This window comes from Schistocerca gregaria, chromosome 1 (assembly GCF_023897955.1).
Source record: "Schistocerca gregaria isolate iqSchGreg1 chromosome 1, iqSchGreg1.2, whole genome shotgun sequence".
Lineage (NCBI taxonomy): Eukaryota > Metazoa > Arthropoda > Insecta > Orthoptera > Acrididae > Schistocerca > Schistocerca gregaria.
The window spans coordinates 620592968-620609846 of NC_064920.1; the positions used below are offsets into that span (position 1 = coordinate 620592968).

General features: G+C 45.7%; 1 protein-coding gene across 4 annotated transcripts in view; it reads left to right on the forward strand.

Annotated features, from left to right (window-relative positions):
* The window catches only part of LOC126359375 (uncharacterized), a 661877-nt gene that overhangs the window by 360917 nt on the left and 284081 nt on the right, over positions 1–16879 (forward strand). For 3 of the 4 annotated variants that reach the window (XM_050007626.1, XM_050007624.1, XM_050007625.1), the window contains exon 5: positions 386–434. The gene's annotated coding sequence lies outside the window, so the exon portion shown is untranslated. Of the gene's footprint in view, positions 1–385; positions 435–8018; positions 8181–16879 lie in introns of those variants that run through there. The other variant, XM_050007627.1, reaches the window with a different exon arrangement.

Below are 16879 nucleotides of genomic sequence, written 5' to 3' on the forward strand. Positions count from 1 at the left end.
GAGCATAAACGTGCAAGTAGGCGGCAGTATTCGATAGGCGCGTGCTTCGTTGCGCGGGTTGCGGCCTTGCTTCCGCAGGGGCGTTGCCCGCCCCTCGACCAGCTGCTGTCGTCTGTCGGCGTGACTGTTTACGCGCTCCGTCTGCTGCTGGGCTTGGGTAGCTTCTGTGTACACACGGTGTCCACTACATCGCCTTAACGGCAAAGACCTGCTGACACATCAGTAACCAGCAGTCCTGCAGACATCCACAGGCACACTGCCGTCCTGCCTCACCTGACAGGGTAGTAGCTGTGCTTGATACGACGCTAGCGTTGACTGCAAACTCCTTAACCCATACTATGCTCAAGACTGTGAAACGACTAAAACCAGTGGCATCTTGTTCCAGGAGTGCCAGCGCCGCAGAAGGACGCCACCCAGGTGGATGGACCAGAAATGTGAGTACTTTTGAGAATTTTTAAATCAAAATTACAACTATATTTAACTTTATCGACATTAATGTTTAAAATTTACTGGCGTGATATAAAAAACAAGCATTAACGTGATTTCTTATTGCTTTCCCTGGTTTTTATACTTTCCAAGCGTGCTTCATCTAAGTAATAAGTGCTGGCATCCGAACAGATTTTTGTCTGCCTTCAGCATTTATGCATGGCGTAGCGCATCTAAGGAAGCTGTAGACTCAAGAATAAAAAATACTGTTTTGAAGATAAGACTCTTGTCCCACAGTTGATATCCGGTTGTGCTCTATCGAATCCTTCAAAACTATATTATTTTATCTTTTCTTGTGAAGAACAGGGTTCTCTGCATTTTGCACCTGTAATCGCTAGTAGCAGTAATTGCAATAACTGTTATCCGGAGAAAACAAACTTGGGGTACACTGGAAAGTACCGCGTTCGGGACGCCAGGAGTGCATATCCCTGCCATACCACCAAGATTTACGTGTTTTGTGGTTTCTATTAATCGCTCGAAGCGAATACAACAATTTCCAGAGAATCCTGTTTCCTTCACTCTCCTTTTAGAACTAAAATAATATGGCAAATGAAATGTCTAGTAGTATATCTGTTAACAATGATATTTCAGATGCACCCGGTAATGATCAAATGACAATTAAAAAATGCGTGGAATCCACTTTGAGGAATGCACTTTACATTGTCACAGAGCCGTTGTTGTATGTGATAAACGTTACCGTTTAGCTAACACAGTCAGAATACCGTTTATTCACGACGCTATCGTTTGTCATTAGATATTATCCTCGGGAAATTAATGTGAAATTCACAATACTCACCGTAGTTCGTTTCTTATTATACAGCTGCTCATTAGAATTACAACACCATGTTAGTGCGTGTGGACACGCCACAGTACGTCTCGCCAATGAATCTCACACGTGCTAGGTGGGGTTTAAATGGAGGGAATTTGCAGGCCACTCCATTTACTTAATATTCTCTTGTTTCAAGACTTCGCCATAAGAATGGAGTCAGAGCTTAATGCACTCCTGGTAAGGCATACATGGGGAAAGAGTATTGGGTAACAATAACGTTGGAAGGTGAGTATCACGTTCAGAGGTAGCGTCGATGCATGTCACTAGCTCTGAATGTGACATATTGATGTTCTGTAGGATCTGATGCCACGTTGTTATTATGTTACTTGGAGTGACACTGATATGAAAGTTACTTTCAACCTTAACGTTTTGCACACAACGCTTGCAGGACGGACTGTTGCACGATCAGTACAAAGAAAAATCACCCAAAGTTACAAATTTTTCCTTTTTTATTCATTCGATGACTAGTTTCGGGCCGAGATTTATGGTTGAGACCCATTTTCAAATCATCCCACAGGGTAGAAAACCAAATTTCAACTCATGTATAATATAGGTATTTCCAAATTTTTAATTATATGATGATGATGATGATGATGTTTGGTTTGTGGGGCGCTCAACTGCGCCGCCATCAGCGCCCGTACACGTTCCTAATCTGTACACAGTCCAGTCTAGCCACTTTCATGAATGATGATGGAATGATGAGGACAACACCAACACCCAGTCCCCGGGTAGAGAAACTACCCAACTTCACCGGGAATCGAATCCGGGACCCTGTGATCCAGAAGTAGCAACGCTAGCCACTAGATCACGAGGTGTGTACTTTTAAATCATATGCCAAAAATACAGAACATATCGTTTCAAGACTTAAGTAACATAGTGATTTGAAGTGTTTGACTGTTTCTGGTAAAGATTTTAAAAACTATTAATTTTACTGTTGACTTGTATGATTTTGTATTACTTGTTATATTCTTGGCGGTTGGGGACGTTGTAATAAATAAAAAAAGGTTCCCTGTATCCTGGTTGGACAGCAGAAGGAATAAACTGCCAGTTATCTGTATGCGCTGTAACCGTTCGATGCACATTTTTGGCATGATTTTCACGTGGTGTTCACATCTTCGGAAATGCCGTTTTTGACTATGTTACGGCCGCCCGTTGTGGCCGAGCAGTTCTGGGCGCTTCAGTCTGGAACCGCGCTGCTGCTACGGTCGCAGGTTCAATCCTGCCTCGGGCATGGATGTGTGTGCTGTCCTTAGGTTAGTTAGGTTTAAGTAGTTCTAAGTCTATGGGACTGATAACCTCAGATGAGTCCCATAGTGCTCAGAGCCATTTGAACCATTTGACTATATTACGTAAGTGACACTATATGTTCTTTATTTTTGGCATATGATTAAAAAATTGTGAATACCTGTATTACACATGAGTGAAAATTTGGTTTTCTGTCCTGCAGGATGATTGGAAAACAGGTCTCGGCCTGAAACTAGACATCGTGCGAATAACAAAAGAAAAATTTGCAGCTTTGGACTGGTTTTGCACTGTACTGATTAACAGAAATCGTTGAACCACAGCTACTCCAGCATGCTGGAAGTTCTTGTTACAGAATTACCGTGCGTGGTGGAGCGGGCATAAAGGCACTAGAATCGTTTTCAGGTCAGCTGAAGTGGTATGTTTTGATGTTTCATTCCATTCGGTGACGTCCAGCGTGGACGCATGCCGGCCCTCTTCCGTGGAGTCCGTTCGTGACCAGAGGCAGAGGGCGGGTGACGGTTCGCCGCCGAGCCGCGGTATTTCCTACAGACGCCGTCCCGCTGGTTAGCGGCTGGCAGACGTACGGCCTGGCTCTACTGGGCAACGGACGGGCTATACTTAGAGCGCCAAACTGCCGCCGCGGCCCACAATAGCGGCTTCGCCTGTCCGAGCCGCCGCGCCGCCGTCACCGTACGTCACGGTCGCAGGCGACGCGGCACATGGCTGCCGTGTTTATGTGCTGCGCCTGCCGCGCTGGGCTGCTTTCCCTGACTGCCACAACCGATGCTTACTCAGCCCTGGCAAATCAACAGTAAACGACGTCACTTGAGGGACACTTTGATGAGGACACTGCCGTTTAGTGAAAAGACTTGTGTGTGAATTCAAGACTTCCTGGAGTATAGTACTCAATACGTCGCTCCTAACGGGGTAAAATCGACAAATGTAAACGTAATTTTACGAGTACAGTTATTGTTTACCATGAATGTAAATGATACAATAGAAAGCGTCGGCAGCTTTTTAAGGCTGCTCGCAGTTGATGCGTTTGTCTATAAGAAGACGGTAACTATTTGCGAAAAATCCTGCCGAGGATTGACGAATGTTTACAGGAACTGGCAGCTTAACCTGAACGTACATAAAAGTAACTCCCAGAAGAATAAATCCACTGCTACACAACTACGTAATTGATGACAAATTCCTGGGAACAACATCTACAGTAAAATATCCAGGAGTATCTATCCGAAGAAACTTGAAGGGGAATCACAACGTAAAATAAATAATAGGAGAAGATGATGTTAGGCTACCCGCCAGGTTAGCTGAGAGCGCTAATGCGCTGCTTCCTGGACTCGGGTAGGCGCGCCGGCACCGGATCGAATCCGCCAGGCGGCTTAACGACGGAGGCCGCTGTGCCGGCCAGCCTGGATGTGGTTTAGGTGGTTTCCCACATCCCACTAGGTGAATACCGGGCTGGTCCCCACGTCCCGCCTCAGTTACACGGCTCGCAGACATCTGAACGCATTCGCAGTTTTCCACATGGATTACACTAGACACAGACAGTTGGGGTACACTCATTCCGACCCGGGTGGTACGGTGGGGGGACGGCAGAAAGTGCATCCAGCCACCACTTAAATTAACCTTGCCAAATCCGATTAACCATGCCGACCTACGTCATTGCGGGAAAGTGGCACAAGCAAAAAAAAGAAAGAAAGAAGCAGATCCATAGGAGGAATCTTAAGGAAATGTAGCTCATCCACGAAAGAAGAGGCTTAGCGTTTCGTGACAAGGTTGTTCAGTCGCAGAAAGAGCGTTTTAGAAATGTTCAACAAATGCCAGTGGCAGAAGCTACAAGAGAGGCGTTGCGCATCGTGCACTAGTTTCTTATTGAAATATCGAGAGAGCATTTTTCGGGAAGAGCAGCGCAACAGGTTGCTTCCCCCTTACTGAATTTCTCCAGAAATTAGAGCTAATATAGAAGTTTACCAATAATCATTCTTCCCACGCGCCATTCGCGAAAGGCACAGGGAAGGGAGGATAACATAGGGGCGTCGAAAGTACATAGGAGCATCGAAAATACTCTCCGAAGCTCACCCTCAGGGGGCTTGCGGATTACTATTGTAAATGCATATAAGCTATCGGCATCCGCAAGATAGTCCTTCACAGAAAAAAACTTTTGGTCTCACGTTAAAACTGTAAACGGATAGAAGCTATCTGTCACGCATGGAAATACTACTTTTTTGAAAAATAAACTACTTTTTTCCAGTTTGTTTTAGTGAGAAAGATTCTGTTCCCGTCCTTTAAATCATCGCACGAATGTCAAAATGACAGTGTCAGAAATAAGTGGCGACAGGACAGTAAAGCAAGCCAAATCGTTGACAGAGGAATGGCCGCTGGATCTGCTGGGATACTAGTACGATTCTATACAGAGTAACCAAAAGAATTTGCTCCTGTTCTAGCAGCCGTGTACCGCAGGGTGCTAGAGGAGCAAAGCGTTCCTGGTGATCAATGAAAACCACATGCCAGCGCATTTTTCAAGAAGGGCCGTCGACAAGCCGCACAAAACTGCAGACCTGCATCTTCGGTGTATGTTCAAAAATCAAATGTGTGTCAAATCTTATGGGACTTAAGTGCTAAGGTCATCAGTCCCTAAGCTTACACACTACTTAACCTAAATTATCCTAAGGACAAACACACACAGACCCATGCCCGAGGGTCCGCCGGAACTACCCGACAGTCGATGACTGCAGTGCCTGAGACCGCTCGGCTAATCGCTCGCAGCTTCGGTGTATGTACGTTGCAGAATTCTGCAGCATGGTTTATAGTGGCGTATTATAAATTTTCTGGACATCAAAAATCTGCGTTGTATGAATCAGCTTGCATTCCACAAACAAAGACCATATGAAAAGATAAAGCCAGTGGCACGCAGCCCGCGAACGGGTAGAGACGTGACAGACTGGCTTCCTTCACAGCGGCACGAGAAGGGGTAGCGTAGCGAGCCCATCGCACCGGCCGCCTATTACCGCTGGGAGATATCTCCGGTGCTCAATTCATAGGAGTCTGAGTGGACCTGGGCCCTTCCAGCAGGGACTGGAACGAGGAAAATCCTCGTCCCTACTCGGGAATGAACCTGCGACCTCCGTAGAAGGAATCAAGTGCTATACACGCCAGATCACCTCAGCCTCCTACAAATTGTATGAGAGGTAAATATGAAGTCATAAAATCTTTGCGGTGATCACGTGAGTGATGGCGTCGTCTTGTCGCAACATTTCGTTGAGTTTCGTACCCATCATCTTCAGGCGAAGTGTCGTGATGCTGTGCTCTGCATATTTATACAGCCGCTGGACCACTGACCTCTTTTGTCTGCGCGCGCTACGGAAGAGGGTGGACTGATAAGGTAAGGAATTAGGAAATTCTGCGCAGAAAGGAGAGGACAGGAACATGTGGAAAACACTGATAAGGAGAAGGGACAGAATGATAGGACAGCTGTTGAGACAAGAGGGAATGACGTCCATGGTACTTGGGGGATCTGTAGAGGGCCAAATCTGTAGAGGAAGACAGAGTGTGGAATACATCCAGCAAATAATTGAGGACGTAGGTTGCAAGTGCTACTCTGAGATGAAGAGGTTGGCACAGGAGAGGAATTCGTGGCGGACCGCATAAAACGAGTCAGAAGACTGATAAAAAAGAAAGAAAGGAAGAAGGTACCATTCGTTGCTCCAGCGACCTACGATAAAGTGCTGGTAGTAGGGAAGCTTGTTCTTTTGCTTAATCCCTGTAAAATCTTACAGCTATCCGATCCGTATTCCTTAACGAGGCAGGTTTGTATTGATAGGCAATCGCTGGCAGGCTGTGGCCAGAGCGGCTGCTTTGCGGTGGGCTAACGGCAGCCGCAGCCGCAGCGGTAGTGTGGCGACATGTGGCGCGGCCCCACGCGCCGTCCGTCCCTGAACCCGCGGCGCGCAGATAGGCCGACCTTGCCACACTCGCGCCTTGCACAAGCCGCCAGGCCGCCAACGGTGAACGGCGCGCTGCCCTCCAGCCGGAAAAGGAACACCCTCTCGTTCGCCCGTCTGCCTCGCTCCGTTCCGTCGTGGCGCAGTCTCTTCTGCTGGGGTGCTCGTGGTAACTGGTACACCAGCATGTAGTGTTTTTAGTCGCAGCAAAAGCACGAAGAAATGTATATAGTTGCGACTAAAAACATTACTTGCTTGTCACGGACGATGCTGTTGCAGAAAATGTTTAAATAAATATAAATGTAATAAAAATAAATGTTTAACTTAACACGTTTTTAAATCGAACTAAAAGGGATAAAGTAATATCTTCTTTCCCTGTACAGATGCTTAAACGTATGCAGATAGTCCTGAAAGTTTGTGCTTCTGAATTTTTAATAGCTATGACAACACTTGTGAGATTTATAACGTAAAATGTGGGGCACATGCAATGCATAATTGATTTATGAGTAAGTTCATCTCTTGACTATTGTCTGTTGTATTGGCCCCAAGCTTTTCCTCATAAATCTCCCAAACCTTATCGTAGTTATTAAAAATCCAGAAACACAAATTTCCCGACTATCTGCATGAGGTTGGGGTTCTGTATAGAACTAGGAGAAATTATTTTATACTTTTCAGTCCAATTTAAAATCATGATTGATTTTAAAAGACCTATTTCAATTGAAATAATTATTTTTTGCTTTTTAGTCTTGTATATGTGAGATTTAAATTTTAAACATTTTGATGACGTTATATTTTTATTTAAATTAATATTAATATAGACTAGCTTTTTACCCACGTAATTTGCACATATCTCCTCGTGCCCTTCTCTCTGCTCAGCTGTGCCTGCCTACACGCATACCGCCAGACACGCACTGCAGTACTACCCACACGAGACGCCGGTCCTGCAGGGCAGTCGAGATGTCAGTCGTTGCCAGCCTTTTTCACTCCTCACCCCCACCCCTATCGAACAGACCGACAACAAAGGTAGTTAATACTGCACTGACGACCGGTTCTGAATTTCGTTTATATTTTCAAGTCACTAGTTCATCGGGAAGTTAGTTTAAAATGAGCTGCAAAATGCATACCTGGCAGAAAGACGAACTCTTGCTGATTTCTCAACATAGCCTGTGCCTTTATAATCATGTCGAAATGTGTGTGAAATATTATGGGACTTAACTGCTAAGATCGTCAGTCCCTAAGCTTACACACTACTTAACCTAAATTATCCTAAGGACAAACACACACACCCATGCCCGAGGGAGGACTCGAACCTCCGTCGGGACCAGCCGCACTGTCTATGACTGCAGCGCTAAGTGCCTCGTACGGTATAGTTTCCGAAGCCGACGAGACTAAAAGCTGGCGCCGTTCGGCGTGGCTGTGGGAGGGGGGGGGGGGGGGGGGGGGGGGGCGTGGGCGCGCCGGCGGCGGAGCACGACGTCACGGCTTGCGGTAGGCGGCGGCCGCTGGCCGCAGTCGTAAAGTGCTGGCAAGACACGCCGCCGCTGTGACGTCGACTCCACGTCCGACGGCGCGCGCTCGTAAACGGCACGTGCGGTCGCGTACACGCGCCGAGCCAACCGGCGACCTCGCAGAAGGACTGCCGCCGCTGCCGGCAACACCCTGCTGCTCCGGAGGTAAGTTCCTCTCCGCTTGCGCCTACTGACTTCCCGCTTCTCGTGCTACCAACGTCCACTTTCGGAAAGTGTCTCACAGAGAATATCACTAGTCCAGCCGTGTGTATTTAGTCCTTCACGTGCACCACTGCAGTGGTGTTCTCCTCTGAGGTTGTCGACACGAATGCCGGCTGTATTTGGCGGTCGAGAGCAGCATATGACTGTGCACTATGTGACCAAAAGTACCCAGATATCCTGTGTAATGTGATATTACCACTAGATTTTACGAAAGGCGAGCCCACCGAAATAAAAGGAGGTGTGGGATATTTGGTTGTCTATAGAGAAGTTGTAACAGTAGAACGCCTCTTTTTCAAGAACTCAGCGACCTCGAATGTGGACATTGGATGTCACTTGAGCAGTAAATCCGCCAGGGACATTTCACCCCTGAACGAACAGAGACCTTCGAGCATTGCAGACGGCAGCTGGAAAGAATCGCGTGAAATCAACGAACGGAATCATTGATGAGTTCAAAAGTTCTACCAGCAGTCCAGCGACCACGATGACTGTACTTGGGAAGTTAAAAACAATTAGGCACCTCGATCCGCTCCTCGTAAGCCACATCTGTATAGTCAGTGCTAAGCGACGATTGAGGTGGTGTAACGACCAACGGCACTGAACAGAGGATAAGTGGAAACGTTTGATTTGGAATGCTTTATTTTGCTGTACCTATGGCAGACCGATGGAAGAGTGCTAACGTTATTTACTATCATGTTTTGTGAAGTACGGTGGAGGTGGTGTCTTCCGTGGTTAGGCTGTGGACCCTTCTATCACACTTAAGCAAACGCTAAATGTGAAAGCAAATTAACACAGTTTATATTTCCGTGTACTACGTACAGTGGAGGAACAATCCGGAGAAAACGATTGTATCTGCAGGACAATGCAACTTTGTCATAAAGCATCATTTGTGAGACCATGTTTTATGGGCAATAAGAGTGCTCAAACGGACTGACCTGGACAGAGTCTCGACCAGTAGCTCGTGAAAAACCATTGGAATGAGCTAGGACTTCACTCCAGACCTCAGCGTCCAACATCAGTAGCTTTTCTGGTTTTGACTCGTGAGGAAGAACGGGTGCTATTCCTCCACAGACGTTCAGACATCTCACTGAATGTGTACCACCATTCAAGACCTCATAAAGGCGAACGGTGGACACATCCCATTGTAATGTCCACTAACAGGTGTCCGGTACTTTGATCAGTTAGTGTATATGCGTGTGACGCCATTGGTTCACCAGACCATAACTCACAAGAGTGCTCTGCATCTGAAGATCTGCGGACTCCAGTAAAAATCACTTTTAGAGAAATGACAAATAGCACCTGGTGAACGAAGTAGCAAATAAGATATCTGGCAGAGAAATGAGAAAATATTTAGAAAATACAGGCGCTTTAAGTGAAATCCGATTGTACGTGACTGTGTTAAAGTGAATACTCTGAGTGCTGTGAGTGTCACCGAAGGTTCACCGACGCCGGAATTAACTGCTACTCTGAGGACGACCAGAATGAGAGCATATGTGGTCAATAACGTGGCGCCTGATGCAGAGCCTACAGAACTAATGGCAACTTGTGACTTACCTGGGCGTCCCAGCAAGAACATGCACTGGCGGGGTAGGAGGGGGGGGGCATTCCGTTAACCCCCCCCCCCCCCACCCCCCCCACCCCTCGGTTAACCTCAATGCGACTGCACTAGCTCAGTCGCGGTTCTTAGTCAAGGCTGACGCGCGGTGGGTTTGTGTTTCCCGTTTCCTGGAATTCTCGTTCTAGTGGCTAGTATCTTGTTCCCAACAATTGGGAAGTTTCTCGCACAGACGGAAATAATGTTAGCATAGGTCATAGAAGTAAAATTCCGCAAAAGGAGCTTCCTGAGCAACATTACTTCCTTAACTCCGAGGTGCCCTAGCGGTTAAGAACAGGAGCTATCACTAATCCATCTTCTGCGACTGCAATGAAGATGATCAATAAATGTAGTACTATGGGTTAAGGTTTCTGAGTGGTTTGCTAAAACTCCGTCCGAATAGGTGTCGGAAGGTCCTAACGGTACTGGCCGACCGTCTTGTCATCCTTAACTCATAGGCGTCAGCAGATGCCGAAACGGAGGGGGCGTGTGGTCAGCACACCGCTCTCCCGGCCGTTCTTAGTTTTCGTGACCGGAGCCGCTACTTTTGAAACAAGCAGCTCCTCAGTTTGCCTCACAAGGGTTAAGTGCACCCTGCTTGCCAACAGCACTCGGCAGACCGGACGGTCACCTGTCTAAGTGGTAACTAAGCCTGGCAGTGCTTAACTTGGGTGATCTGACGGGAACCGGTGTTACCACTGCGGCACGGCCGTTGGCCAATTACAGATCAGTAAGCGAATATTTAAACAGTCGTGCGCAGCTTGGAAATACGATCCGCATTACGCTCTAGCTGGCGAGTCTCGAGCGATAATAAATTCAGATATCTGGTGCAGTGCGAACGGCGATGTCCCGTGTGTCGGGCGAAAGACACAGAAGAGGGGGGTATGTGTTGTCGGGTTACCCCATTTTTTCTGCTCTCATCCAGAGCACCACATAGACGGACTACAGAAACAGTATTCCATTCGATAGAATACATTCTTTACACTTCATAACGCGACAACAGGAGTCATCGGGGAACCATATCATTTTGCACCTTGTCCAGCACAACAATCCAGCGTCGCCGTTCTTGTCTCGAGCGACTAGTATGTGACCGCCACTGTTTTTTTTTTTTGTATCATAAAACTCTTTCCCATTACAATCACTAGTGGAGCGTGATGACTAGTTGCTTATATGCGTCACTGTGTGAACTGCGCCTTATTTTTCGTTTATCATTCCTAGGATTGACGCCATTTTACTTACTTCCGGCGGAAACAAAGTCCAAATCCCCCTTTTGCCATTCACATTTATGTTTTAACCCGCTCTTCCAAATCGCTCAAAGTGAATTCCGCAATGGTTCCTTTGTAAAGGACATGATGGATCACACGCCGTATCTGTTGGGCCTCGTCTCTCACATAGCGTCGTCGTCTGCACGACGATAACCATTAGTCTTACTTTCTTATGATTCCTCACAGCAAATCATTTCTTAGTTTTTTCACAGAATAATATTTAGCGTATTTTTAGACTACCCATCATTTCATAATAATCTGATGTCATTGTCTTGTAATTCAGATGTGAATATAAGCATCTGTGAAACCTTTTTTTTATTATTATTTTTCCACACGCTCGATGTAATCTAGTAGTTCAACTTGATACTGATTCCAAGCACTCTAGCTGTCGTACAAGGATTTCATAAGCTGTCTCTGGCAAAGATAATTCGCAGTTTTCCAGAAAGCTGACGTAGCTGAACCTACGTTATCGTCGCTGTATAATTATCCCATCCCATACGTCTGACTTAAATCCAACTTCCTTTTGACGACGCTACAACGCCACTTCGAGACAACGCAAGCAGATAGGTTTAAAAATCACGTGCTTTGTTACTCTTAAAACTTCTCTATCAACCTGTTCATTTATAGTCCGATCTGCATGCATGTCTGGCTTCCGCGCTACTGTGAAGTGCATTGGTGGCGCACAAATATTATCCACTATCAGTGCTACTCTCTGCACATGTGGAGCAAGGGAGGAACGGCTGCGACTACCACACCCTACCTAATCTATCCTATTCTCATGATCCATGTAATGGAGACAGCAAGACTGTTGCATAACCTATCTCGAGCGCTGATTCTTCAACTTTAACGAACACGTTTTCGCGAAAAAAATGTCACATTTATTGCAGTAGTTCTCATTTAGGCTTCCTGCTATTACAGCTCCACCTACGATAGCGGTGCACCTCTGAATCTCTCCGACAGTATCTGACTGTCCTACTTGCTGACAGTAGAGGCTTATTGCAAAATACTATCCAGTGGATAACGCTGGAAACACCGCAGGTCTGATCGCAGTCAGTGGTGTTGTGTATATGGAAACCGCAATGCCGAAACAGCTTAACGAAATCCTCACCAGGCCCTGAAGGCCCAAGGGATGTCGATTGGCTGCAGTGCCATCCTCTACCATTAGGCGTAATGCGGATGCAGTGTGGATGGTCCCGTTGTCAGCACTGCCCCCGCCTTGGAGCTGCTACTTTCCATACACGTAGCTCCTCAGTGGGCATACGAGGCGGATTGCACCCCGTAGCAGTCCTCTCACGAATAAAAAAAATCCTTGGGAGTACTGGGAATTGAACACGGGTCCCACACATGGTAGTCACCTGCGCTGACCATTCAGCAACGGAGGGGACCGCTATGCTAACGAAATACATGAAGACCTGCAGAGGATCAATGACTGGCGCGGGAATTGGCGACCGAACCTGAACGTAAATAATGTAACGTATTGAGCATAAACAGGCGGAGAGATCGACTACTGTTCAATTACGCTATTGGCGAGAAATTACTGGAAACAGTATCAAGCATAAAACATATAAGAGTAACCTTTTGTAACGACATTAAGTGAAATCACCACACAAAACTAGTTGCAGGAGAAACATACGCCAGCCTGAGATTCATTAGGTCAATGATAAGGAAATGTATTCATACACTATAGAAGTGGCTTGCAAAACACTCGTTCGATCAGTTCTTGAGTACTGCTCATCAGGCTGTGACCATTAAATTGCTATATAAATGCAGGGGGAAAAGAACATACAAAAAAGAGCAGCAAAGTTCGTCACGAGATTGTTTAGTAAGCCCGAGACAGTTAACGGAGATACTCAACAGACTCCAGTGACAGTGGCTACAACAGAGCCATCGTGCATCACTGAGGCATTTTTTGTTTAAAGTCCGTGAACGTACCTTCAAAAGAAGATGCGTATCGCGAAATGACCATGACGAAAAAATTAATGCTAATACGGAGGTTTACCGTCCTTCTCCCGACACACAATGCACTAGTGGACCAGAGAAGTGGACCAAATGATAACGGTGGGAAAATTATCTTCCCCCACACACTGCATAGTAAATTGCGGAGTGTAGGTATAGATGCAGATAATCCGAGATGTTTTCGATGTCAGGGTTTGTGAAATACGACGTTAGATGTTCGAACAACTTACGCGAATGCAACTGGATGACTTCTTCGACAACCGCCGATATTTCGATAGGTGAAGTCCCCTTCATTTTCAAGGCAAGAGTGCAACGAGAGAGCGATATGTGAAGAAATTTAAGCTCTTGGTAAGCGTAACCATACTACAGCGTATGTGGAGAGACAACACACACCGTAAATAGCTAGCGCTACAGGACAACCACCAATGAACAAACAACATAAGTTATTGATAGTGAAAATTACCAGCTAGTGACCAAGTGGCGTTAAGTCTCTGTTGTTTGATCAGGGAGGGATTACAAGCAGAATTTCCGGAAAACCCTCCCTTTCTGTGTATAAGGCCACTTGCTAATTCAATCTGGGTACTGGTACACCTGCCTAATATCGTGTAGAACCTCCGCGAGAGTACCAGTGGTTTTAGTGAAAATCGTAGAAGATATTCACTGAAAGAGCGAAAGAAACTATTACACCTGCCTAATATCGTGTAGAACCTCTGCGAGCACGTAGAAATGCCGCAACACGACGTGGCATGGACTCAACAAGTGTCTGAAGTAGTGATGGAGAGAACTGACACCACGAATCCTGCAGGGCTGTCCATAAATCCATAAGAGTACGACGGAGGTTGAGATATTTTCTGAACAGCACGTTGCATGGCATCCCAGATATGTTCAATAATGCTCATGTATAGAAAGTTTGGTGCCCAGCGGAAGTGTTTAAACTCAGAAGAGTGTTCCTGGAGCCACTCTGTAGCAATTCTGGACGTGCGCGGTGTTGCATTGTTCTGCTGGAATTGCCAAAGTTCATCGGAATGCGCATTGGACATAAGTGGATGCAGGCGATCAGACAGGATGGTTACGTACGTGTCGCCTGTCAGAGTCGTATATAGACGTATCAGGGGTCCCATATCACTCCAACTGCACACGCTCCACACCATTAGTGGTTAGCACACTGGAGTCGCATTCGGGAGGACGACGGTTCAATTCCGTCTCCCGCCATCCTGATTTAGGTTTTCCGTGATTTCCCTAAATCGCTTCAGGCAAATGCCGGGATAGTTCCTTTGAAAGGGCACGTCTGATTTCCTACCCCATCCTTCCCTCAACCTATGTTGTGCTCCGTCTCTAATGACCTCGTGGTCGACAGGACGTCAAAAACTAATTTCCTCCTCCTCCTCCTCCACACCATTACAGAGCCTACACCAGCTCTTGAACCGTCCCCTGCTGACATGCAGGGTCCATGGATTAATGAGGTTGTCCCATACCCGTATACGTTCATCCGCTCGATACAATTTGAAACGAGACTCGTTCTACTAGGCGACCAGGCAACATGTTTCCAGTTATCAACAGCTCAATGTCGGTGCTGACGGACCCAGGCGAGGCGTAAGTTTTGTGTCGTGCAGTCATCAAGGGTACACTAGTGGGCCTTCGGCTCCAAAAGCCCATATCGAGGATGTTTCGTTGAATGGTTCGCACGCTGACGTTTGTTGATTGTCCAGCATTGAAATCAGTAGCAATTTGCGGAAGGGTTGCACTTCTGTCACGTTGAACGATTCTCTTCAGTCGTCATTGGTCCCGTTCTTGTAGCAGCTTTCTCCTGTCGCAGCGATTTCAGAGATTTGATGTTTTAACGGATTCCTGATATTCACGTTACATTCGTGAAATGGTCGTACGGGAAAATCCCCACTTCGTCGCTACCTCGGAGATGCCGTTCCCTTCACTCGTGCGCTGTGAATAACACCACGTTCAAACTCACTTAAATATTGATAACCTGCCATTGTACCAACAGTAACCGAACTAACGACTGCGCCAGACACTTGTTATATAGGAGTTTCCGATCGCAGCGCCGTATTTTGCCTATTTGCATATCTCTGTACCTGATTACGCGTGCCTATACCAGTTTCCTTGGTGGTTCAGTGTATATATAGGTAATAAAAGTAGAATTAAAACACACGAAGGATTCTCAGATGAAATTAAACTAGATAAAGGAATGAGACAAGGAGACTCATTAAGCCCACTCCTATTCGACTTAACGATGGACAACATCATTAATGTCATAAGAAAGAAACTAGGTCAAAAATGAGAAATAAAGAAGTAAATATGTTATGCTGCTGATGCTGCACTGATAGCAAATGATAAGGATAATTTACAAAGGATATTTCTGCAATTTAATAAAACAGGAAATCTCATCTAAAAGAATTAAGAGTGTGGTAGTACCACAAGCATATGTACGATGTAAACCAGAAGTAGATGATGAGTCAGTTGAACAGGTGATGAGCTTTAATTATCTAGGAATTGTTATCACCAGCTACAAAGAAGTAACCATGGAAGTGAAAGATCAAGTGACAAAGGCGGTAAGGGTAGCCGAATGCATGAAAAACATTGTATGGAGAAACAACTGTGTGACAACTGAGGGGGCAGGAGAAACTAGAGCAGGAACTGAAACGTCCCCTTAGAAAAATTTATGAATTACGGTGCTAGTAAACCTCTTACGTTATTTGATTTTCAAACAACTGAGCAAAACTGAACGTACTCAGACACTTCTCTCTTTACTTATTCTGATCATCACTAAACTGACACACAATACTTTTAGCGCAGCGCAGTCTGACTTTCAATAATCCCTACAAAAGAATGGCCGTGACTAACAATAACCTATACCTTTCATGAATCACTTACTTCACAAAAATCTTCGTTACTCGAACTACTGCAATACAGTGAGCGCCAATACTGCCAGCTAAATAAAAGATTCTAACTACTGAAGGCACTAATTACTGATAGGCATAGTCAGCAAATGAAAGATTTTGATGGAGGACAAACAATGTATTTACGTTAATAGTGTTCAAAAGTCATTATATATATATATATATATATATATATATATATATATATATATATATATATATATATATATATATATATATATATACAACCAGTCTTACAAATTTCCTTTTTCTGGCGGACACACGTCCAGATCTTCCGCTCTCAAAATTCTGCCATCTCTCCCCCCACATCCACCACTGCTGGCGGCTCACCTCCAACTGCGCAACGCTTCGCGCTGTTCACAATCAGCTGCCCAACATTACAATAGCAAATATTACAACAATGCAAATCAGCCACATACTGCACACAGCACAGTCAGTGATTTTCGTACAGAGCACTACATGGCGTTACCAGCATAAAAACCTGAACAGCCTACTTACAAAACGAAACAGATAAAACATACGTTAACGGCAGTGGAAATGATGGCACTAAGACAGATGCAAGGAGTAACCACGTGGGGAAAAAGGAACAAATGCGTCGATAAGGGAACAGTGTGGAATACAAAACTTTTAGAAAGATCATGTAGAAAGGATGGACCTTTCAAGACTAGCGAAAATTTGTAAACATAGACGAGGACAAGGGGAACGAGCACCCAGTCGACAACCCAAGAGATAGGATAGCAGTTGGTCCATTACATCCACAAAATGAAGCAGACAAACAGGGGCAACCCTAGTCAGAAGAAGAAGAGATTCAACTTTCACGATATTGTGTGTTTACTAGCCTTCTTTCGACCGGATCCAGCAAGAAACAGGTTTACGAAATCAGAGACGTATTACTTCCGCCGTTCATCTCCTCCCCAA